Raw genomic sequence first — 25,060 nt, forward strand, 5'->3', positions numbered from 1 at the left:
AAAACCCTAGGCCCTCACCCTCAACCCCAATAAAAGCAGAACCCCAGGGCCTTGCGTTCTCTCTCTCTAGCCTCGACCTTGCTGTGTGGCCCTGGGTGTGCTGTGTAATTTCCGGGTCTTGTAAGTAATAAAACGTTATGTTTTTCAGAGCTTCCTGATGGTTACTGCTAAAGGCCATCTTGCAGTCATAGTAAGAACCACCAGAGCTGGTCCAACCACAACATTACTTATTGATAGGCTGGGACAACACAAAAGAGTATCTAACTTCAGAGCCCGGGGAAATTTGCGTAGATAGCAATCAGCTGTGTGTATTCTCTTTAGTGTCCAAAGAATCACCTTTGCCTGGCCTGATGCCCTGATTCAGTTTTGCTTTGTTTTATTTTTCTTCCAGTTTTATTGAGATATAACTGACATACAACACTATATAAGTTTAGAGTGTACAACGTAATGATTTGACTGACGTACATCATGAAACAATTATCACAGTAAGTTTAGTATCTCAGTTCTTTAATTTTGTATCTCATATAGATACAAAATTAAAGAAACAGGAAACAAAATTTTTCCTTGTGATGAAAACTGTTAGGATTTATTCTCCTAACATCTTTCAAATATTGTATTTTATGTAACATACAACAGTGTTAATTATACTTATCGTGTTGTACATCACATCCCTAGTTATAACTGGAAGTTTGCACCTTTTGACTGCCTTCCTCCAATTTTCCCTCCCCCACACCCCCACCCCAGCCTCTGGTAACCACAAACCCAATCTCTCTTTTTTCTTTTCTTTACATTTTTATTGGAGTATAATTGCTTTACAATGGTGTGTTAGTTTCTGCTGTATAACAAAGTGAATCAGTTATACATATACATATATCCCCATATCTCTTCCCTCTTGCGTCTCCCTCTCTCCCACCCTTCCTATCCCACCCCTCTAGCTGGTCACAAAGCGCCAAGCTCATCTCCCTGTGCTATGCGACTGCCTCCCACTAGCTATCTATTTTACATGTGGTAGTGTATATATGTCCATATATACACTAGCACTCTCTCACTTTGTCCCAGCTTACCCTTCCCCCTCTCTGTGTCCTCAAGTCCATTCTCTAGTAGGTCTGCATCTTTATTCCCATCTTACCCCTAGGTTCTTCAGAACCTTTTTTTTTTTTTTTTTTTTAGATTCCAAATATATGTGTTAGCATACAGTATTTGTTTTTCTCTTTCTGACTTACTTCACTCTGTATGACAGACTCTAGGTCCATTCACCGCACTACAAACAACTCAATTTCGTTTCTTTTTATGGCTGAGTAATATTCCATTGTTTATATGTGCCACATCTTCTTTATCCATTCATCTGTCGATGGACAATTAGCTTACTTCCATGTCCTGGCTATTGTAAATAGAGCTGCAATGAACATTGTGGTACATGACTCTTTTTGAATTATGGTTTTCTCAGGGTATATGCCCAGTAGTGGGATTGCTGGGTCATATGGTAGTTCTATTTTTAGTTTTTTAAGAAACCTCCATACTGTTCTCCATAGTGGCTGTATCAATTTACATTCTCACCAACAGTGTAGGAGGGTTCCCTTTTCTCCACACCCTCTCCAGCATTTACTGTTTGTAGATTTTTTGATGATGGCCATTCTGACTGGTGTGAGATGATATCGCATTGTAGTTTTCATTTGCATTTCTCTAATGATTAATGATGTTGAGCATTCTTTCATGTGTTTGTTAGCAATCTGTATATCTTCTTTACAGAAATGTCTGTTTAGGTCTTCTGCCCATTTTTGGATTGGGATGTTTGTTTTTTTGATATTGAGCTGCATGAGCTGCTTGTATATTTTGGAGATTAATCCTTTGTCAGTTGCTTCATTTGCAAATATTTTCTCCCATTCTGAGGGCTGTCTTTTCATCTTGTTTATGGTTTCCTTTGCTGTGCAAAAGCTTTTAAGTTTCATTAGGTCCCATTTGTTTATTTTTGTTTTTATTTCCATTTCTCTAGGAGGTGGGTCAAAAAGGATCTTGCTGTGATTTATGTCATAGAGTATTCTGCCTATGTTTTCCTCTAAGAGTTTGACAGTGTCTGGCCTTCCATTTAGGTCTTTAATCCATTTTGAGTTTATTTTTGTGTATGGTGTTAGGGAGTGTTCTAATTTCATTCTTTTACATGTAGCTGTTCAGTTTTCCCAGCACCACTTATTGAAGAGGCTGTCTTTTCTCCACTGTATATGCTTGCCTCCTTTATCAAAGATAAGGTGACCATATGTGTGTGGGTTTATCTCTGGGCTTTCTATCCTGTTCCATTGATCTATATTTCTGTTTTTGTGCCAGTACCATACTGTCTTGATTACTGTAGCTTTGTAGTATAGTCTGAAGTCAGGGAGCCTGATTCCTCCAGCTCCGTTTTTCTTTCTCAAGATTGCTCTGGCAATTCAGGGTCTTTTGTGTTTCCATACAAATTGTGAAATTTTTTGTTCTAGTTCTGTGAAAAATGCCAGTGGTAGTTTGATAGGGATTGCATTGAATCTGTAGATTGCTTTGGGTAGTAGAGTCATTTTCACAATGTTGATTCTTCCAATCCAAGAACATGGTATATCTCTTCATCTATTTGTATCATCTTCAATTTTTTTCATCAGTGTCTTATAATTTTCTGCATACAGGTATTTTGTCTCCTTAGGTAGGTTTATTCCTAGGTATTTTATTCTTTTTGTTGCAATGGTAAATGGTAGGGTTTTCTTAATTTCACTTTCAGATTTTTCATTATTAGTGTATAGGAATGCAAGAGATTTCTGTGCATTAATTTTGTATCCTGATACTTTACCAAATTCATTGATTAGCTCTAGTAGTTTTCTGGTAGCCTCTAGGATTCTCTATGTATAGTATCATGTCATCTGCAATCAGTGACAGCTTTACTTCTTCTTTTCCAATTTGGATTCCTTTTATTTCTTTTTCTTCTCTGATTGCTGTGGCTAAAACTTCCAAAAGTATGTTGAATAACACTGGTGAGAGTGGGCAACCTTGTCTTGTTCCTGATCTTAGTGGAAATGGTTTCAGTTTTTCACCATTGAGGATGATGTTGGCTGTGGATTTGTCATATATGGCCTTTATTATGTTGAGCTAAGTTCCCTCTATGCCTACTTTCTGCAGGGTTTTTATCATAAATGTTGAATTTTGTCAAAAGCTTTCTCTGCATCTATTGAGATGATCATATGGTTTTTCTCCTTCAATTTGTTAATATGGTGTATCACATTGCTTGGTTTGCGTATATTGAAGAATCCGTGCATTCCTGGGATAAACCCCACTTGATCATGGTGTATGATCCTTTTAATGTGCTGTTGGATTCTGTTTGCTAGTATTTTGTTGAGGATTTTTGCATCTATGTTCATCAGTGATATTGGCCTGTAGTATTCTTTCTTTGTGACATCTTTGTCTGGTTTTGGTATCAGGGTGATGGTGGCCTCGTAGAATGAGTTGGGGAGTGTTCCTCCCTCTGCAATATTTTGGAAGAGTTTGAGAAGGATAGGTGTTAGCTCTTCTCTAAATGTTTGACAGAATTCGCCTGTGAAGCCATCTGGTCCTGGGCTTTTGTTTGTTGGAAGATTTTTAATCACAGTTTCAAGTTCAGTGCTTGTGATTGGTCATATTTTCTATTTCTTCCTGGTTCAGTCTTGGAAGGTTGTGCATTTCTAAGAATTTGTCCATTTCTTCCAGGTTGTCCATTTTATTGGCATATAGTTGCTGCAGTAATCTCTCATGATCCTTTGTATTTCTGCGGTGTCAGTTGCTACTTCTCCTTTTTCATTTCTAATTCTATTGATTTGAGTCTTCTCCCTTTTTTTCTTGATGAGTCTGGCTACGGGTTTATCAATTTTGTTTATCTTCTCAAAGAACCAGCTTTTAGTTTTATTGATCTTTGCTATCGTTTCCTTCATTTCTTTTTCATTTACTTCTGACCTGATCTTTATGATTTCTTTCCTTCTGTTAATTTTGGGGTTTTTTTTTGTTCTTCCTTCTCTAATTGCTTTAGGTATAAGGTTAGGTTGTTTATTTGAGATGTTTCTTGTTTCTTAAGGTAGGATTGTATTGCTCTAAACTTCCAACTTAGAACTGCTGTTGCTGCATCCCATAGGTTTTGGGTTGTTGTGTTTTCATTGTCATTTGTTTCTAGGTATTTTTTGATTTGCTCTTTGATTTCTTCAGTGATCTCGTGGTTATTAAGTAATGTATTGTTTAGCTTCCATGTAATTGTATTTTTTACAGATTTTTTTTTCCTGTAATTGATATCTAGTCTCATAGTGTTGTGGTCAGAAAAGATACTTGATATGATTTCAATTTTCTTAAATTTACCAAGGCTTGATTTGTAACCCAGGATATTATCTATCCTGGAGAGTGTTCCATGAGCACTTGAGAGGAAAGTTTATTCTGTTGTTTTGGGATGGAATGTCCTATAAATATCACTTAAGTCCATCTTGTTTAATGCATCATTTAAAGCTTGTGTTTCCTTATTTATTTTCATTTTGGATGATCTGTCCATTGGTGAAAGTGGGGTGTTAAATTCCCCTACTATGATTGTGTTACTGTTGATTTCACCTTCTATGGCTGTTAGTATTTGCCTTATGTACTGAGGTGCTCCTATGTTGGGTGCATAAATATTTACAATTGTTATATCTTCTTCTTGGATTGATCCCTTGATCATTAATGTAGTGTCCTTCTTTGTCTCTTGTAATAGTCTTTGTTTTAAAGTCTATTTTGTCTGATATGAGAATTGCTACTCCAGCTTTCTTTTGATTTCCATGTGCATGGAATATCTTTTTCTGTCCCCTCACTTTCAGTCTCTATGTGTCCCTAGGTCTGAAGTGCATCTCTTGTAGACAGCATATATATGGGTCTTGTTTTTGTATCCATTCAGCCAGTCTATGTCTTTTGGTTGGAGCATTTAATCCATTTACATTTAAGGTAATTATTGATATGTATGTTCCTATTACCATTTTCTTAATTGTTTTGGGTTTGTTATAGTAGATCTTTTCCTTCTCTTGTGTTTCTTGCCTAGAGAAGTTCCTTTAGCATTTGTTGTAAAGTTGGTTTGGTGGTGCTGAATTCTCTTAGCTTTTGCTTGTCTGTAAAGGTTTTAATTTCTCTGTCAAATCGGAATGAGATCCTTGCTGGGTAGAGTAATCTTGGCTGTAGCTTTTTCCCTTTCATCACTTTAGATCTGTCCTGCCACTCCCTTCTGGCTTGCAGAGTTTCTGCTGAAAGATCAGCTGTTAACCTTATGGGGGTTCCATTGTATGTTATTTGTTGTTTTTCCCTTGCTGCTTTTAATATTTTTTCTTTGTTTTTAATTTTTGATAGTTTGATTAATATGTGTCTTGGTGTGTTTCTCCTTGGATTTATCCTGTATGGGACTCTCTGTGCTTCCTGGACTTGATTAACTATTTCCTTTCCCATATTAGGGAAGTTTTCAACTAAAATCTCTTCAAATATTTTCTCAGTCCCTTTCTTTTTCTCTTCTTCTTCTTGGACCCCTATAATTCGAATGTTGGTGCGTTTAATGTTGTCCCAGAGGTCTCGGAGACTGTCCTCAATTCTTTTCAGTCTTTTTTCTTTATTCTGCTCTGCAGTAGTTATTTCCACTATTTTATCTTCCAGGTCCCTTATCTGTTCTTCTGCCTCAGTTATTCTACTATTGATCCCTTCTAGAGAATTTTTAATTTCATTTATTGTGTTGTTCATCATTGTTTGTTTGCTCTTTAGTTCTTCTAGGTCCTTGTTAAACATTTCTTGTATTTTCTGCATTCTATTTCCAAGATTTTGGATCATCTTTACTGTCATTATTCTGAATTCTTTTTCAGGTGGACTGCCTATTTCCTCTTCATTTGTTAGGTCTGGTGGGTTTTTACCTTGCTCCTTCATCTGCTGTGTGCTTTTGTCTTCTCATTTTGCTTAACTTACTGTGTTTGGGGTTTCCTTTTTGCAGGCTGCAGGTTCGTAGTTCCTGTTGTTTTTGGTGTCTGCCCCCAGTGGCTAAGGTTGGTTCAGTGGGTTGTGTAGGCTTCCTGGTGGAGGGGACTAGTGCCTGTGTTCTGGTGGATGAGGCTGGATCTTGTCTTTCTGGTGGGCAGGTCCACGTCTGTTGGTGTGTTTTGGGGTGTCTGTGACCTTATTATGATTTTAGGCAGCCTCTCTGCTAATGGGTGGGGTTGTGTTCCTGTCTTGCTAGTTGTTTGGCATAGGGTGTCCGGCACTGTAGCTTCCTGGTCGTTGAGTGAAGCTGGGTCTTGGCGTTGAGATGGAGATCTCTGGGAGAGTTTCGCCGTTTGATATTATGTGGAGCTGGGAGGTCTCTGGTGGACCAGCGTCCTGAAGTTATTAGCTCTCCCACTTCAGAGGCACAGCCCTGACGCCTGGCTGGAGCACCAAGAGCCTGTCCTCCACACGGCTCAGGATAAAAGGGAGAAAAAAAGAAAGAAAGAAAGAAAAAGATAAAATAAAATAAAGTAAAATAAAATTTATAAGTTATTAAAATAAAAAACAAAAAATAATTATTAAAAAAGTTTTTTAAGTAATTAAAAAAAAAGAAAGAAAGAACAACCGAACCAAAGAACAAATCCACCAATGATAACAAGCGCTGTAAACTATACTAAAAAACAAAAAACAAAAAAACAACAAAAACTGACAGACAGAACCCTAGGACAAATGGTAAAAGCAAAGCTTTACAGACAAAATCACACACAGAAGCATACGCATACACACAAAAAGAGAAAAAGGGAAAAAAAATGTATATCTATATATATATATATCTATATATCTATATATATAGATATATATATATAGATATATATATATAGATATATATATCTCATTGCTCCCAAAGTCCACCTCTTCATTTTGGGATGGTTCATAGTCTATTCAGGTATTCCACAGATGCAGGTACATCAAGTTGTTTGTGGAGCTTTAATCCGCTGCTCCTGAGCCTGCTGGGTGAGATTTCCCTTTCTCTTCTTTGTTCGCACAGCTCCCGAGTTTCACCTTTGGGTTTGGCCCCTGCTTCTGTGTGTAGGTCGCCTGAGGGCGTCTGTTCTTCACTCAGGACGGGGTTAAAGGAGCAGCTGCTTCGGGGGCTCTGGCTCACTCGGGCTGGGGGGAGGGAGGGGTACGGATGCGGGGCGAGCCTGCGGCGGCAGCGGCCGGCGTGACGTTGCAGCAGCCTGAGGTGCGCCCTGCGTTCTCCCGGGGAAGTTGTCCCCGGATCACGGGACCCTGGCGGTGGCGGGCTGCACTGGCTCCCGGGAGGGGAGGTGTGGAGAGTGACCTGTGCTGGCACACAAGCTTCTTGGTGGCGGCAGCAGCAGCCTTAGCGTCTCATGCCCGCCTCTGGGGTCCGCGCTGATCGCCGCGGCTCGCGCACGTCTCTGGAGCTCGTTTAGGCGGCGCTCTGAATCCCCCTCCTCGCACACCAGGAAACAAAGAGGCAAGACAAAGTCTCTTGCCTGTTCGGCAGGTCCAGACTTTTTCCTGGACTCCCTCCCAGCTAGCTGTGGCGCACTAGCCCCTTCAGGCTGTGTTCACACCGCCAACCCCAGTCCTCTCCCTGCGATCCGACCGAAGCCCGAGCCTCAGCTCCCAGCCCCGCCCGCCCCGGCGGGTGAGCAGACAAGCCTCTTGGGCTGGTGAGTGCTGCTCAGCGCCAAGCCTCTGTGCGGGGGTCTCTCCGCTTTGCCCTCCGCACCACTGTGGCTGCGCTCTCCTCCGTGGCTCCGAAGATCCCCCCCTGCCCACCCCCCATCTCTGCCAGTGAAGGGGCTTCCTAGTGTGTGGAAACTTTTCCTCCTTCACAGCTCCCTCCCACAGATGCAGGTCCCATCCCTATTATTTTGTCTCTGTTTTTCCTTTTTTTTTTTTTTTGCCCTGCCCAGGTACGTGGGGAGTTGCTTGCCTTTTGGGAAATCTGAGGTCTTCTGCCAGCGTTCAGTAGGTGTTCTGTAGGAGTTGTTCCTCATGTAGATGTATTTCTGATGTATTTGTGGGGAAGAAGGTGATCTCCACGTCTTACTCTTCCGCCATCTTGAAGCTCCTCCTGCAATCTCTTTTTAAATGAGTTTGTTTTTGAAGTATAATTGACCTACAACACTATGTTAGTTCCTGTTCTACAACACAGTGATTCAATATTTCTATCCATTTCAAAATGATCACCACGGTAAGTCTAGTTACCATCTGTCACTATGCAAAGACATTACATAGTTATTGACTATATCCCCATAATGTACATTTCATATGCATGACTCATTTATTTTGCAACTGGAAGTTTGTACGTTTTAATCTCCCTCACCTATCTTTTTCCTCCTCCCATCCTCCTCCCCTCAGGCAACCACCTGTTTATTCTCTGTATCTATAACTCTGTTTCTGTTTCATAATGTTTGTTCATTTGTTTTGTTTTTTAGATCCCACATATAGGTGACATCACACAGTATTTGTCTTTCTCTGATTTATTTCACTCAGCATAATACGCTCTAGGTCCATCCATATTGTCACAAATGGCAAGATTTCATTCTTTTCTTATGGCTGAGCAATACCCAATTGTGTATATATATACACCACATCTTTTTTACTGATGCCCTGATTCTTAAGTTAGAGCATCTGCTACCCATATCATTCATTAGCTGTTGATTAACTGTATTGTCACCCAACAGGGGAAGTTTACTCTGAATTGGAATTGAGAATCACAGTCATATCTCCACCTGGGATGCTATTCCCTTTACTCTTTCTTTTCCTTTTTTCCCCCCTAAAATTCAGTTCATTCACTTACTTCTATTTAAACACATGCACATACACACACATAGAGCATCATCTAGGAAATATTATTTCCTGGATTGTAATTTTCTGTATCCTTTATTTTCAAAGGTCTACCTTTTCCTGGAACTGTTAAGACAGAGTGTTCTGGTCTTCTCTCCCTTCTTCCTTCCCAGCAGCAGGGCAATCAGTGGGATTGACATCTCAATGGGCCACACCTTTCCTGTGGTCTAACCTCCTCCGCCCCCCTTTTTCAGTCTTGGTTCTACCATTCTTCATCTAATAGCCTCAGTACATATATTCAGTATATTTTCCAATAGAAATGATGTGATCTAGCATAAAGCAGAAATTTTAGCTCTAGACAGGCTGGAGTTAATTTGAATCTGGGTTCTACCAAATACAGTCATGTGATGTTGGGGAAAATCTCTTAATGAACCCGTACCCCTAATTTCTATGAAACAAAATCATCATACCTTCTATGACAGATTAGCATAAGGACTAAGTAAAGGAAGCCATGTTTTGTACACTGCCTTGCAAATTGTAGGCCAAGAACAAATGATAGCTATCATCACTTGCATGTGTTTGTTTATATTGTTTCAGAGTTTCCAAGAGCAATACAATAGTATCATTTCATCTGTGCGGTAAAGAATAAATGATTCTGAACCTGGTTTTTCTACTTTTAGTTTGTCTCAGATCTCGATGGAATATCAGACAAGGCTAAGAATTTGCTGAGAGGTTGAGGACATTGGAGAATGTCTTCTTTAAAAAGAGTTTGGGGAGAGTGTGGGTTTTCCTTTCCCTCACCTCACCGTGAATCGTGTTTACCACTCACTTTGAGCCTAATAAGGAGGTTCAAGAGAATGATTTGGAGAACTTGAGATACCAGGAAGTAGCAAATGACTTATGCCTGAAAATCTTAAAGACAAGAGAGTGTGGCTGGGTACCTGCACAGCAAAGCACACTGCCGTGGACACAAGATGCACCGCTACAGATGCGCGTATTCAGTACACCGTCTGTGCTCTGTGGATCCCGTGGAAAGGAGCTGGCCAGGAGCTGACGTGAAATGTACATGCTGCAGGGCTTCCTACCAGAAGAGAGGCCACCCAGAAGGAAGAGGCTGGACACGTGCCTTTGGAAGAAAAAAGTAAGGCAAATTTATGAAGGGCAAGCCAGGAGAAGCGTAATTCCATTTGGAGGTCTTGAGGCAGATGTTTCTAGTGAGAATAACTCTGAAGAGCCCACAAAAGAATCCACAAGAGAGACAACTTTGGATATCAGCCTCATCTAGAGGGCTCCGAATCAGATTAAAAGTGAATCCTTTTCCATCTCTTACTTCTCCTCTGTTCCCAAGCATCAACCTGGAAGGAACCAAAACTGCAGTTGCAAGTTAGAAAGGAGATCGGTGGAGAAGGAGAGATGCTGACCATGACCTGCATTTCCTATTGCAGCCGTCAAGCCTGAGACAAGTGCGAACTGGGGAAGGGGAAAAATTTTGAAAGCAACAAAAATCCAGAGTTTTGGTGGTAGATCAGACCGCCCTCGTTATTACCTAGAAATGATTGGAGAATCTGTTATTAGCTAAAGTAACTGGAAAGCTACTGGACTTCCCCAAGATTTCACCCAGAGGTGAAAGATTCCACCCAGTGGTGATGAATAAGCTGCTGGAGCAGGTTTTGTGGGAATAGTTGTAAGAAAGAATAAAGACAGTTCTGCTTGTGCCTTGCTGAGTCTAGGTCCATTATTAAACCAGCTGCATTAACTGCATGACCAAGGATAAGGAACTTGACTTTTCTCATCATATGAAAATTGAAAGAATTATACTTTGCATTATTTCAAGTAAGTCTATCTTAATAATACTAATGTTATAAAACATTTAGCATGGATTGGTCCTGTTTAATGTTCAATAACTATTCTGTTTTGCATAAAGGATTGGTGAACAATAATTTCCCCATTTGGAAGAACAGAAAACAAGAGAATGGAACACATTGTGTGGTCTCCCTTTGTGAAACCCTTAAAAAACACAAGAAATATGATTGACCTGTTAGGAAGTGTACCAGTATTGCTCTATAATAAACAACCCCCAAATCTGGTGCCTTAAAAAACAATGGATTGGCTCTCCATTCTATGGCTTGGCAAATTAGGTACAGTTGGAGTGTCAGCTGCACTCGTTTATATGTTTGGTTTCAAACGGCAGCTCAGGGCTGCCTAGTCCAGGATGGCCTCCCTCCCTGTTTGGTGGTTGGCTGGGATTGTTAGCCAGGGCATCTCCTTCATGGGGCCCCTCCAGAGGCTAGCTCAGGCTCATTCCAATGGCAACTGGATTCCAAGAAAGCAAGAGTGGAAGCTGCAAATCTCTGGAGACCTAGGCTTGAAATTCATACAACATCACTTCTGCCATATTCTCTTGATCAATGCAAGTCTCAAAGCCAGACCAGACTCAAGGAATAGAAAAATAAACTCCACCACCTGAGGAGAGGAACTGCCAAGAATTTGCAGCTATGTAATATGCCCCAGGGAAAAGAAAGAACAGTCTTCCCCATGAGGTGACATATCATGAAAAGATCACTGAACTAGGAAACAGAAGACCTGGCTTTCAGCTCTACATTTCTCATTAACTAGTTAGGTGATTTTTACCTAATTTCCCATATCTGTAAAATCTAGTACTCAAAGCCTGTGAGTCTAGGTTTCTGATTTAGTCTCTATTTCTTCCTTCTCTGGGGGCCTTAGAAGTCGCTATAGATTTAAGGCCAGAGCATCAGCATCAACTTATGGGAACTGTTTCTCCGTTCCCCCTTAAAGATAAGCAGAGACCAGAGAAGGAAAAACCTAGGTCCACCCACCCCTCACTCCTGAAAGTTCTGGCCAAAGGTATCTAAGTAGAAGTGCCATGTGGTACCTATTTGAAATCTTCCTTAGGGAATATTTGGCATTTTCCCATTGCCTACCTGTGCCCCCTCCCCCTACTTTTTTTGGCCCTTTCTTCCATTCTGCTGTCTGGAAGGCATATGCCTCATGGATAATAAGAATGAGGTTCACACTTGAGAGATGGCAGATTGGTGAGCTAGAAGGAATCCAGTGTCTGGGTGGCTATGGACTTTGTGGAGATGAGCATCTATACCAGCCCTGAACTACATCCCTACAGACTTTTATAGGTGAGAAAATTACTGTTTTATTTAGGCTACTGTGGGTTGTTTTTTTCTCTTTCTTTCTATTTCTTAGAGTTGACTCCAGTCCTACTAATAACTAGATGTCACTAACCAATAAAAATGAGCTTTGGGCAATATCTACCCACCCAAGTTTGTTAGGTACAGATGACCATGTTGTGAACTGCACAACTCCAAGGACTGTCAATTACACGTACTACAATGTGAATGGTTTTCCATATGGTTGTGCCACAGGGCAACCCTATACTTAACAACTAACATAATGTGAAAAGAGGAAGTAGATTTTATATCTCTATGTTATTCCTATACTGCTTTGTTTCACCCAGAGACCTAGGTGTCCTTGTTCAAACTGTTCAACTTGGCATTATTTTTATGAGAGCCTTTAATAGTTGGAGTCCTCCCAGGAAAACAGAAACCACTGTAGATATTTCAGACAGAGGAAATATGATACATGTAATTGGATACACAGAAGATGGAAGAATTGAGAATGGGTGGGGGGACAATGAGACAATCCCAAAGTTATCATCAAGAATCTACTACAATCCTTAAGGCTGGGGGAACAAAGGATAGAATGTTACCAGATACCTGGAGTTGGGGCCACCCAGCAAAGATGGAGTCATGTTGGATCTGCTCAGCAAGCTTGGACCATAGGAGACAGAGCTGTCCAGGGGGAGCTGTAGCCACAGAGGAGATACAGGTGGCACTGAAGTGCCAGCTGAAGCAGACAAAAAAGGATAAATACCCTGGCTTTATCTCCACTTCCACCCTCTTCCTCTTGGCTGAATTTTCCTAGAATTCACAGAGGAGGGGGCCTTGGGAAACTTAGATTCTTATGAAACAGAGCATGGCAGAAGAGGTCAGGTAATTGATCTGCAAACAAACAAGTGTTTTTAAGAGTATTTGTCTTTGTAAGGCTCTGGGCACATGCACTGCTGCTTCAAGGCCCAGATAATCAATGGTGACTCAAAGCTGGGAAGAAAACTCTATCTTCTCTTATACAAATCTCAAGAGTATCTTGAGAATTAGATGTTTTTCTTCATCTAGAAACAGCATCCTTGGAATGAACATGGCTATTCTCATGATAGTCTGCAATCTACAGATTAGATACAATCTCTATCAAAATTCCAATGACATTTTTTACAGAAATAGAACAAACAATCCTAAATTTCATATGGAACTACAAAAGACCCAGAATACCATAGCAATCTTGAGAAAGAACAACTAAGCTAGAGGCATCATGCTTCCTGATTTCAAAATATATTGCAAAGCTACAGTAATCAAAACAGCATCGAACTCTATCAATGGACAAGTGGAATTTGGAATTAAAAACACAATAACATTTACATCAGTACCCCCCCCCCCAATTAAATACCTAGGTATAAGAGGAACGAAATATGTATAAGATCTATATGAGGGAAACTACAAAACTTTGATGAACAAAATCAAACTAAATAAATGGAAAAATATTTCTTGTTCATGGATAGGAAATCTCAATATTGTCAAGATGTCATTTCTTTCCAACTCATCCATAGATTCAATGCAATTTCAATCGAAATCCCAGCAAGTAATTTGTGGATTGACAAACTGATTTTAAATTTATATGGAGAAGCAAAAGACTCACCAACACAATACTGAAGGAAAAGAACAAAGTTAGAGGGTTGACACAATTCGATTTCAAGACTTACTATACTGATACAATAATTAAGACTATGTGATATTGGTGAAAGAATAGACAAATCAATGGAACAGAAAACAGTCCAAAAATAGACTCACATAAATATAGTCAATTGATGTTTGACAAAGGAGCAAAGGCAACAGAATGTAGCAAGAGACACTTTTCTTTTTTTTAATTTTTATTTTATATTGGAATATAGTTGATTAACAATGTTGTGTTAGTTTCAGGTGTACAGCAAAGTGATTCAGTTATATGTATACAAGTATCTGTTCTTTTTCAAATTCTTTTCCCATTTAGGTTATTACAGAATATTAAGCAGAGTTCCCTGTGCTATATAGTAGAGAGTCTTTTCAACAAATCATGTTGGAACTAGTGTATATCCAGATGCAAAAAAAAAAAAAAATCTTGATGCAGACCTTATACTCTTCACAAAAGCTAACCCCAAATTGATCACAGACCCAAATATAGAACTTAAAACTATAAAAGTAATATGGCAGTGTGGGAAGATGTGGAGTTAGCATCTCCCCACAACTAGGGTGCCTGCCGGCCGCTGACGGGAGACTCTGACCCCCAAGGAAATAGGAGGAACCCCAGAGTGAACCAGTAGGATGTAGGGGGACCGAGGGGGGAGGAGAAGTGGAGGCCAGACAAGATCGGGGCCCCTGAGGCCAGGGAGATCAGGAGAGGCAGGCGGGAGGGGCCCTCTGGGAGGAGTGGGAGAGGAACAGAGGGTGATTGCCCCTCCCACTTGGGCATGGGGAGCCTGCTGAACTCCCACGCCAGTCCCCTGCCCTCCAAGGCCTCCCCTTCCCCACCTGCCTCTCTCCGCATTGGTCTTGGGAGCATAGTAGGGAGGCCAGGGAGATCAGGAGAGGCAGGAGGGAGGGGGCCTCCCAGACCCAAGACTGGAGGAGCAGGAGAGGAGAGGAGGGCGTTTGCCCCACCCATTCGAGCCCAGGAAGCCTGCTGGGCTCCCAGGTGAGGTCCCCCACCCTCTGAGACCAGGGTCAGGGGCACACCTGGGCCCCTTCTGTTCCTTGAGCCTAAGCCCCACCCCCCACAGCCCCCAGGGCCTTTTCCATCCTAGTGGGTCCTGAGCATTGGCCCCGCCCACCACCCAAACCTCACCCTTGCTTAGGCCCCACTCGCCACAGCCAAGGCCTTCCCCCTGCCACCATTTTATTTTTTTTCCTTTTCCCTCCCCCTCTTTTTTACTACTGTGGTAGTGATGTACCTTCCAGTTGTTGATTCATCTATATTTTTATTTTTACTTTCTTTCTAACATATCTGTTAGTTTCGTAGTCTAATTTTATTTTTTACCTTTTTTTTTGCCACCCCACGTGGCTAGCAGGATCTTGATTTGTGAGCCTGGGGTTGGGTGGAAGCTCCTGAGGTGGGAGCTCCAAGTCCGAACCACTGGACTAACAGAGAACCTCAGACCCCAGGGAATATTCATCGGAGTGAGGTCTCACAGAGTTCCTCATCTCAGCACCAAGACCCAGCTCTACCCAATAGCCTACAAACTCCAGTGTTGGAAGCGTCATGCCAACAGGAGAACAATCCCAGTTGTAAAAAAAAAAAAAAAAAAAAATGAGACTGCAAAAAAATATGTCACAGATGAAGGAGCAAGGTAAAATCCTACAAGACTAAATAAATGAAGAGGAAATAGGCAAATAGGCAATCTACCTGAAAAAGAATTCAGAGTAATGATAGTAAAGATGAACCAGAATCTCGGAAATAGAATGGAAACACGGACTGAGAAAATACAAGAAATGTTTAACAAAGATCTAGAAGAACTAAAGAACAAACAAACAGAGATAAAGAACACAATAACTGAAATGAAAAATACACTAGAAGGAATCAATAACAGAATAACAGAGGCAGAAGAATGAATAAGTGATCTGGAAGACAAAATGGTGGAAATAACTGCCAAGAAACAGAATAAAGAAAAAAGAATGAAAAGAACTGAAGACAATCTCAGAGACCTCTGGGACAACAGTAAACGCACCAACATTCGAATTATAGGGGTCCCAGAAGAAGAAGAGAAAAAGAAAGGGTCTGAGAAAATATCTGAAGAGATTACAGTGGAAAACTTCCCTAACATGGGAAAGGAAATAGTCACCCAAGTCCAGGAAGCACAGAGAGTCCCATAGAGGATAAACCCTAGGAAATACACACCAAGACACATATTAATCAAACTAACAAAAATTAAATTCAAAGAAAAAATATTAAAAGCAACAAGGGAAAAACAAAAAAATAACATACAAAGGAATCCCCATAAGTTTATCAGCTGATTTTTCAGTGGAAGCTCTGCAGGCCAGAAGGGAGTGGCAGGATATGCTTAAAGTGATGAAAGAGAAAAACCTACAAACAAGATTACTCTACCCAGCAAGGATCTCATTCAGATTCGATGGAGAAGTCAAAAGCGTTGCAGGCAAACAAAAGCTAAGAGAATTCAGCAGCACCAAACCAGCTTTACAACAAATGCTAAAGAAACTTCTCTAAGGGGGAAACACAAGAGAAGAAAAAGACACACAAACACAAACCCAAAACAATTAAGAAAATGGTATTAGGAACATACATATAGACAATAACCTTGAATGTAAATGGATTAAATGCCCCAACCAAAAGACACAGACTGGCTGAATGGATACAAAAACAAGACCCATATATATGCTGTCTACAAGAGACGCACTTCAGACCTAGGGACACATAGAGACTGAAAGTGAGGGGATGGAAAAAGATATTCCATGCCAGTGGAAGCCAAAAGAAAGCTGGAGTAGCATTCTCATACCAGACAAAATAGACTTTAAAATAAAGACAATTACAAGAGACAAAGAAGGACACTACATAGTGATCAAGGGATCAATCCAAGAAGAAGATATAACAATAAATGTTTATGCACCCAACATAGGAATACCTCAATACATAAGGCAAACACTAACAACCATGAAAGGAGAAATCAACAGTAACACAATAATAGTAAGGGACTTTAACACCCCACTTACACCAATGGACAGATCATCCAAACAGAAAATAAATAAGGAAACACGAGCTTTAAATGACACAATAGACCAGATAGATCTAATTGATATTTACAGAACATTCCACCCAAAAGTGGCAGAATACACTTTCTTCTCAAGTGCACATGGAACATTCTCCTGGATAGATCACATCTTGGGTGACAAATCAAGCCTCAGAAAATTAAAAAAAATTGAAATCGTATCAAGCATCTTTTCTGACCACAATGCTACAAGACTGGAAATCAATTACAGGAAAAAAACTGTAAAAAACACAAATACATGGAAGCTAAACATTGCGCTACTAAATAACCAAGAGATCACTGAAGAAATCAAAGAAGAAATTAAAAAATACATAGAAACAAATGACAACGAAAACACGAAGACCCAAAACCTATGGGATGCAGCAAAAGCAGTTCTAAGAAGGAAGTTTATAGCAATTCAATCTCACCTCAAGAAACAAGAAAAATTTCAAATAAACAATCTAACCCTACACTTAAAACAACTAGAGAAAGAAGAACAAAGAAAACCTAAAGTGAGTAGAAGGAAAGAAATCATAAAGATCAGAGCAGAAATAAATGAAATAGAAACAAAACAATAGCAAAGATCAATAAAACTAAAAGCTGGTTCTTTGAGAAGATAAACAAAATTGATAAACCCTTAGCCAGATTCATCAAGAAAAAAAGGGAGAGGACGCAAATCAATAAAATTAGAAATGAAAAAGGAGAAATCACAAGTGACACTGCAGAAGTACAAAGGATTACAAGAGACTACTACAAACAACTATATGCCAATAAAATTGACAACCATGAAGAAATGGACAAATTCTTGGAAAGTTACAATTTTCCAAGACTGAACCAGGAAGAATTAGAAAATATAAACAGACCTATCACAAGTAATGAAATTGAAACCGTAATGAAAAATCTTCCAACAAACAAAAGTCCAGGACCAAATGGCTTCACAGGTGAATTCTATCAAACATTTAGAGAAGGGCTAACACTGATACTTCTCAAACTCTTCCCAAAAATTGCAGAGGGAGAAACCCTCTCAAGTTCATTCTACAAAGCCACCATGTCCCTGATACCAAAACCAGAAAAAGATATCACAAAAAAAGAAAATTATAGACCAATATCACTGATGAACATAGATGCAAAAATCCTCAACAAAATACTAGCAAACAGAATCCAACAGCACATTAAAAGGATCACACACCATGATCAAGCGGGATTTATCCCAGGGATGCAAGGATTCTTCAATATATGCAAATCAATCAATGTGATATACCACATTAACAAATTAAGGAATAAAAACCATATGATCATCTCAATAGATGCAGAAAAAGCTTTTGACAAAATTCAACACCCATTTATGATAAAAACTCTCCAGAAAATGGGCATAGAGGGAACTTACCTCAACATAATAAAGGCCACATATGACAAACTCACAGCAAGCATCATACTCAGTGGTGAAAGACTGAAAGTATTTCTACTAGGATCAGGAACAAGACAAGGATGTCCACTCTCGCCACTCTTATTCAACACAGTTTTGGAAGTCCTAGCCACAGCAATCAGAGAAGAAAAAGAAATAAAAGGAATACAAATTGGAAAAGAAGAAGTAAAACTGTCACTATTTTCCGATGACATGATACTATACATAGAAAATCCTAAAGATGCCACCAGAAAACTACTAGAACTACTAATCAATGAATTTGGTAAGGCTGCAGGATACAAAATTAATGCACAGAAATCTCCAGCATTCCTATACACCAACAACGAAAAATCAGAAAGAGAAATTAAGGAAACACTTCCATTTACCATTGCAACAAAGAGAATAAAATACCTAGGAATAAACCTGCCTAAGGAGGCGAAAGACTTGTACTCAGAAAACTATAAAACACTGATGAAAGAAATCAAAGATGACATAAAAAGGAGAAATATACCATGTTCTTGGATTGGAAGAATCAATATTGTGAAAATGACTATACTACCCAAAGCAATCTACAAATTCAATGCAATCCCTATAAAACTACCGATGGCATTCTTCACAGAATTAGAACAAAAAATCTTACAATTCGTATGAAAACACAAAAGACCCCAAATAGCCAAAGCAATCTTGAGAAAGAAAAATGGAGTTGGAGGAATCAGGCTCCCTGACTTCAAACTGTACCACAAAGCTACAGTAATCAAGACAATATGGTACTGGCACAAAAACAGAAATATAGATCAGTGGTACAGGATAGAAGGCCCAGAGATAAACCCCGGCACATATGGGCACCTAATTTACAACAAAGGAGGCAAGAACATACAATGGAGAAAAGACAGCCTCTTCAATAAGTGATGCTGGAAAAACTGGACAGCTACATGTAAAAGAATGAAATTAGAACACTCCCTAACACCATACACCAAAATAAACTCAAAATGGATTAAAGACCTAAATGTAAGGCCAGACACTATAAAACTCTTAGAGGAAAACATAGGAAGAACACTTTTTGACATAAATCACAGCAAGATCCTTTTTGACCCACCTCCTAGAGAAATGGAAATAAAAACAAAAATAAACAAATGGGACCTAATGAAACTTAAAAGCTTTGGCATAGCAAAGGAAGGAAACCATAAACAAGATGAAAAGACAACCCTCAGAATGGGAGAAAATATTTGCAAACAAAGCAACTGACAAAGGATTAATCTCCAAAATATACAAACAGCTCATGGAGCTCAATATCAAAAAAACAAACAATCCAGGTAAAAGATGGGCAGAAGACCTAAATGGACATTTCACCAAGAAAGACATACAGATGGCCAAGAGGCACATGAAAAGATGCTCAACATCACTAATTATTAGAGAAATGCAAATCAAAAACTGCAATGAGGTATCATCTCACGCCGGTCAGAATGGCCATTATCAAAAAAGCTAGAAACAATCATTGCTGGAAAGGGTGTGGTAAAAAGGGAACCCTCCTACACTGTTGGTGGGTATGTAAATTGATACAACCACTATGGAAAACAGTATGGAGGTTCCTTAAAAAACTAAAAATAGAACTACCTTATGACCCAGCAATCCCACTACTGGGCATATACCCTGAGAAAACCATAATTCAAAAAGAGACATGCACCACAATGTTCACTGCAGCACTATTTACAATAGCCAGGACATGGAAGCAACCTAAATGTCCGACGACAGATGAATGAATAAAGAAGATGTGGCACATGTATACAATGGACTATTACTCAGCCATAAAAAGAAATGAAATTGAATTATTTGTAGTGAGGTGGATGGACCTAGAGTCTGTCATACAGAGTGAAGTAAGTCAGAAAGAGAAAAACAAATATCATATGCTAATGCATATATATGGAATCTAAAAAAAAAAAAATGGTACTGATGAACCTAGTTGCAGGGCAGGAATAAAGAGGTAGGCATAGAGAATGGACTTGATGACATGGGGTGGGAGGGCAAAGCTGGGGCGAAGTGAAAGTAGCATCGACATATATACACTACCGAATGTAAAATAGTTGGCTGGTGGGAAGCAGCAGCATAGCACAGGGAGATTAGTTCTGTGCCTTGTGATAACCTAGAGGGGTGGGATGGGGAGGATGGGAGGGAGGCTCAAGAGGGAGGGGATAGGGGGACATGTGTATGCATGTGGCTGATTCACTTTGTTGTGCAACAGAAACTAACACAGTATTGTGAAGCAATTATACTCCAATAAAGATCTATTAAAAATAATAATATAAAGTAAAATAAATTAAAATGAAATAAAATAAAAACTATAAAAGTCCTAGAAGATAACATAGGAGAAAACCTAGATGACCTAGGCTATGACCTTGCAATGACTTTTTAGATAAAACATCAAAGCCATGATCCATGAGAGAAATAATTGATAAACTTGACTCCATTAAAATTTAAAACTTCTTTTCTGTACAAGACAATGTCAATGGGATGAAAAGATAGGCTAAACAATGGGAGAAAATATTTGCAAAAGACACATCCAACAAAGAACTGTTATCCAAAATACACAAAGAACTCTTAAAACTCAACAGTAAGAAAACAAACAACCTGATTAAAATATGGTTCAAAGATCTTAAAAGATACTTCACCACAGAAGATATACAAATGGGAAAGAAGCATTTGAAAAGATACTTCACATCATATGTCATTAGGGAAATGCAAATTAAAACAACACTGAGATACCAATACAGGCCTATTAGAACTGCCAAAATCCAGAACACTGACCACACCAAATGCTCATGAGGATGTGAAGCAGCTGGAACTCTCATTCATTGCTGGTGGGAATGCAAAATGGTGCAGCCCCTGTGGGAGACAGTTTGGCAATTTCTTACAAAACTAAACATACTCTTACTACATGATCCAGCAATTGTGCTCTTTGGTATTTACTCAAAGGAGTTGAAAACTTATGTCCACACAGAAACCTGCACACATATATTTATAATAGCTTTATTCATAATTGCCAAAGCATGGAAGCAACCAAGATGTTCTTCAGTAGGAGAACAGATAAACTGTGGTACATCCACTCAATGGACTATTATTCACTGCCAAAAAGAAATGAGGTATCAAGTCACAAAAAGACATAGAGAAACCTTAAATGCATACTACTAAGTGAAAGAAGTCCATCTGAAAAGGCTACATTCTGTATGATTCCAACTGTATGACATTCTGGAAAAGGCAAAACTATGGAGATGGTAAAAAGATCAGTGGTTGCCAGGGATTTCAGGAGAGGAGGGTGGTATTAATAGGTGGAGCAAAGAGGAATTTTGGGACAGTGAAACTACCCTGACAAATACATGTCATTATACACTTGTCCGAACACATATAATGTACAACGAGTGAACCCTTGGAAACTACAGACTTTGGGTGATTATGATGTGTCAACGTAGACTCATCAGTGGTAACATACCCCTCTGCTGGGGGATGTTGAGGATGGAGGAGGCTATGCTAGTGGGGGGTAGGGAACATATGGGAAATCTCTGTACTTTCCTTTCCATTTTGCTGTGAACCTAAAACTAAAACTGCTCTCACAAAATAAAATCTTAAAAAACAAAACAAAACAGTATGATACTGGCATAGAGACAGACATAAAGACCAATGGGCCAGAACAGAGAACCCAGAAATAAACCCACACATATATATTCAACTGGTCATTGACAATGGAGTCTAGAATTCATAATGGGGAAAGGATAGTCTCTTCAACAAATGGGATATCCACATGCAACAGAATGAACTTAGACCCTTATCTCACACCACACACAAAAATCAACTCAAAATGGATTAAAAATTTAAATGTATGACCTGAAACAGTGAAACTCCCAGAAGAAAATATAGGTTAGAAGCTTCTTGACATTGGTCTCGGCAATGATTTTGTGGGTATTTCACCAAAAACACAGGCAACAAAATCAAAAATAAACAAGTGGGACTATATCAACCAAAAATGCTTCTGCACAGCAATAGAAACAATCAATAAAATGGAAAGACAGGGATTTCCCTGGTGGCGCAGTGGTTAAGAATCTACCTGCTAATGAGGGGACACAGGTTCGAGCCCTGGTCCGGGAAGATCCTACATGTCCCGGAGCAACTAAGCCCATGCACCACAGCTACTGAGCCTGCGCTCTAGAGCCCACGAGCCACAACTACTGAGCCCATGTGCTACAGCTACTGAAGCCCAGGCGCCTAGAGCCCACGCTCTGCAACAAGAGAAGCCACTGCAATGAGAAGCCCGCGCACCACAATGAAGAGTAGCCCCCGCTCGCCACAACTAGAGAAAGCCCGCGCGCAGCAATGAAAACCCAACGCAGCCAAAAACAAATAAATTAATTAATTAAAAAAAAAAAGAAGGAAAGACAACCTATAGAATGGGTGAAATGTTTTCAAGCCGTATATCAGAGAGGGGTTAATATGCCAAATATATAAGGAACTCATATGGCTTAATACCAAGGAAATGTATAATTTGATTAAAAAATGGGCAGAAGCACTATTTACAATAGCCAGGTCATGGAAGCAACCTAAATGCCCATCGACAGACGAATGGATAAATAAGTTGTGGTACATATATACTATGGAATATTACTCAGCCATAAAAAGGAACGAAATTGAGTCATTTGTTGAGACGTGGATGGATCTAGAGACTGTCATACAGAGTGAAGTAAGTCAGAAAGAGAAAAACAAATATTGTATATTAACGCATGTATGTGGAACCTAGAAAAATGGTACAGATGAGCCGGTTTGCAGGGCAGAAGTTGAGACACAGACATAGAGAACAGACATATGGACACCAAGGGGGTAAAACTGTGGTGGGGTGGGGATGGTGGTGTGCTGAATTGGGCGATTGGGATTGACATGTATACACTGATGTGTATAAAACTGATGACTAATAAGAACCTGCAGTATAAAAAAACAAACAAACAAAACAACTAATACTAAAGTTTCATTGGGCTATTTGTATGGAAATATGTTAATATAAATGTTTCAAACATTACATGAAATTTCTAAAAATCTTATATGTTCTGGTATAATGTTATAAGTCATAATTCTAGTTTTTACTTTAAAATGTATACCTCAGAAATAACTTAAAAAAAAAAATGGGCAGAGGAATGGAATAGACATTTTTCCAAAGAATTCATACAAAAGGACAACAGGTACATGAAAAGATGCTCTACACCAGTAAGCATCGGGGAAATGAAAATCAAAACCACAGTGAGATATCACCTCACACCTGTTAGAATGGCTATTACCAAAAGGACAAGAGGTAAGTGCTGGCAAGGATGTAAAGAAAAGGGACCCCTTGTACACTGTTAGTGGGAATGCAAATTGTTACAGCCACTATGGAAAATAGTATGGAGGTTCCTCAAAAAATTAAAAATAGAACTATCAATCCCATTTCTGGGTGTATACCCAAAGGAAATGTAATCAGGATCTCAAAGAGAGACCTGCACCCCAATGTGCTTTTGCAGCATTATTCACAATAGCCGAGATATGGAAACAAAATAAATGTCCATCAATGGATGAATGGATAAAGAAACTGTGATATATATATATATATATATATATATGTACATATACACACATATATAATTATATATGTTATATATATAATATATATGAATGTGGTATAATGTATATGGAATACTATACTGCTACAAAAGATAGGGAAATCCTGCCATTTGTGAGAATATGGACGGACCTTGAGGGTATTATGCTAAGTGCAGTAAGTCAGAGAAATACAAATACTGTATGATTTCACTTTTATGTGGATTCTAAAAAAAAAGCTGAACTCATAGAAACAGAGATCAGAATGGTGGTTGCCAGTGACGAGGGGTGGGAGAAATGGGGAGATGTTGGTCAAAGGGTACAAATTTCCAGTTATAATAGGAATAAAAGTGGGGGTCTAATATACAGCATAGTGACTATAGCTAACAATGCTATATTATATACTTGAAAGCTGCTGAGAGTAGATTGAAACACTCTTACTACAAAACAAAATAGTTATATGAGGTGAGGGTTGTATTAATTAACCTTATGTGGTACTCATTTCACTTTTATATATGTATATGAAATCATCACATTGCACACCTTAAACTTACACAATGTTATATGTTAATTACATTTTAATGAAGCTGGAGGGAAATAAAGATTACCCTCACCAAAGTGTGTAGGTATCATCTAATCTGCTGTATGCCCAAATAGAACACAAAGGTGGAGGAAGGGCAAATTTGCTATCTTTGCTTGAGCTGGGACATCCACCTTCTCCTGCCCTTAGACACTGGCGTTCCTGGTTCTCAGCCCTTCGGATCAAAAGCACAACCCATAAAAGGAAGAATTAATGAATTTGACTTAATCAAAATTTAAAATTTTTGCTGTTCAACAAACCTCGTTAAGACGATGAAAAGACAGCCTACAGGGACTTCCCTGGTGGTGCAGTGGTTAAGAATCCGCCTGCTAATGCAGGGGACACAGGTTCGATCCCTGGTCTGGGAAGATCCCACATGCCGCGGAGCAACTAAGCCCATGGGCCACCACTACTGAGCCTGTGCTCTAGAGCCCATGAGCCACAACTACTGAGCCCATGCGCCACAACTACTGAAGCCCATGCGCCTAGAGCCCATGCTCCACAACAAGAGAAGCCATTGCAGTGAGAAGCCCAGGCACCACAACGAAGAGTAGCTCCCGCTCAACTAGAGAAGTAGCTTCCCACAAATAGAGAAAGCCCGCGCAAAGCAAAGAAGACCCAATGCAGCCAAAATTAAATAAATAAATAAATAAATTTATATTAAAAAAAAAAAACTTATTAAAAAAAAAATGACAGTCTACAGACTGGGAAAAAATATTTGCAAACCACATATCTGACAAAAGACTAGCATCTAAAAAATACATGTGTGTGTGTGTATATATATGCACATATGTATTTAAAA

General features: G+C 39.4%; 1 long non-coding RNA gene across 4 annotated transcripts in view; it reads right to left on the minus strand.

Annotated features, from left to right (window-relative positions):
• Positions 1-941: 941 nt before the first annotated feature.
• LOC137768214 (uncharacterized) overlaps positions 942-25,060 on the minus strand; it is a 188,794-nt gene continuing 164,675 nt past the window's right edge. For 3 of the 4 annotated variants that reach the window (XR_011074732.1, XR_011074731.1, XR_011074733.1), the window contains 2 exons: positions 9,726-9,910; positions 7,911-8,077 (listed from right to left, as the gene is read on the minus strand). This is a non-coding gene — a long non-coding RNA (uncharacterized lncRNA). Of the gene's footprint in view, positions 6,431-7,910; positions 8,078-9,725; positions 9,911-25,060 lie in introns of those variants that run through there. The other variant, XR_011074734.1, reaches the window with a different exon arrangement.

Source organism: Eschrichtius robustus, chromosome 8 (genome assembly GCF_028021215.1).
Source record: "Eschrichtius robustus isolate mEscRob2 chromosome 8, mEscRob2.pri, whole genome shotgun sequence".
Lineage (NCBI taxonomy): Eukaryota > Metazoa > Chordata > Mammalia > Artiodactyla > Eschrichtiidae > Eschrichtius > Eschrichtius robustus.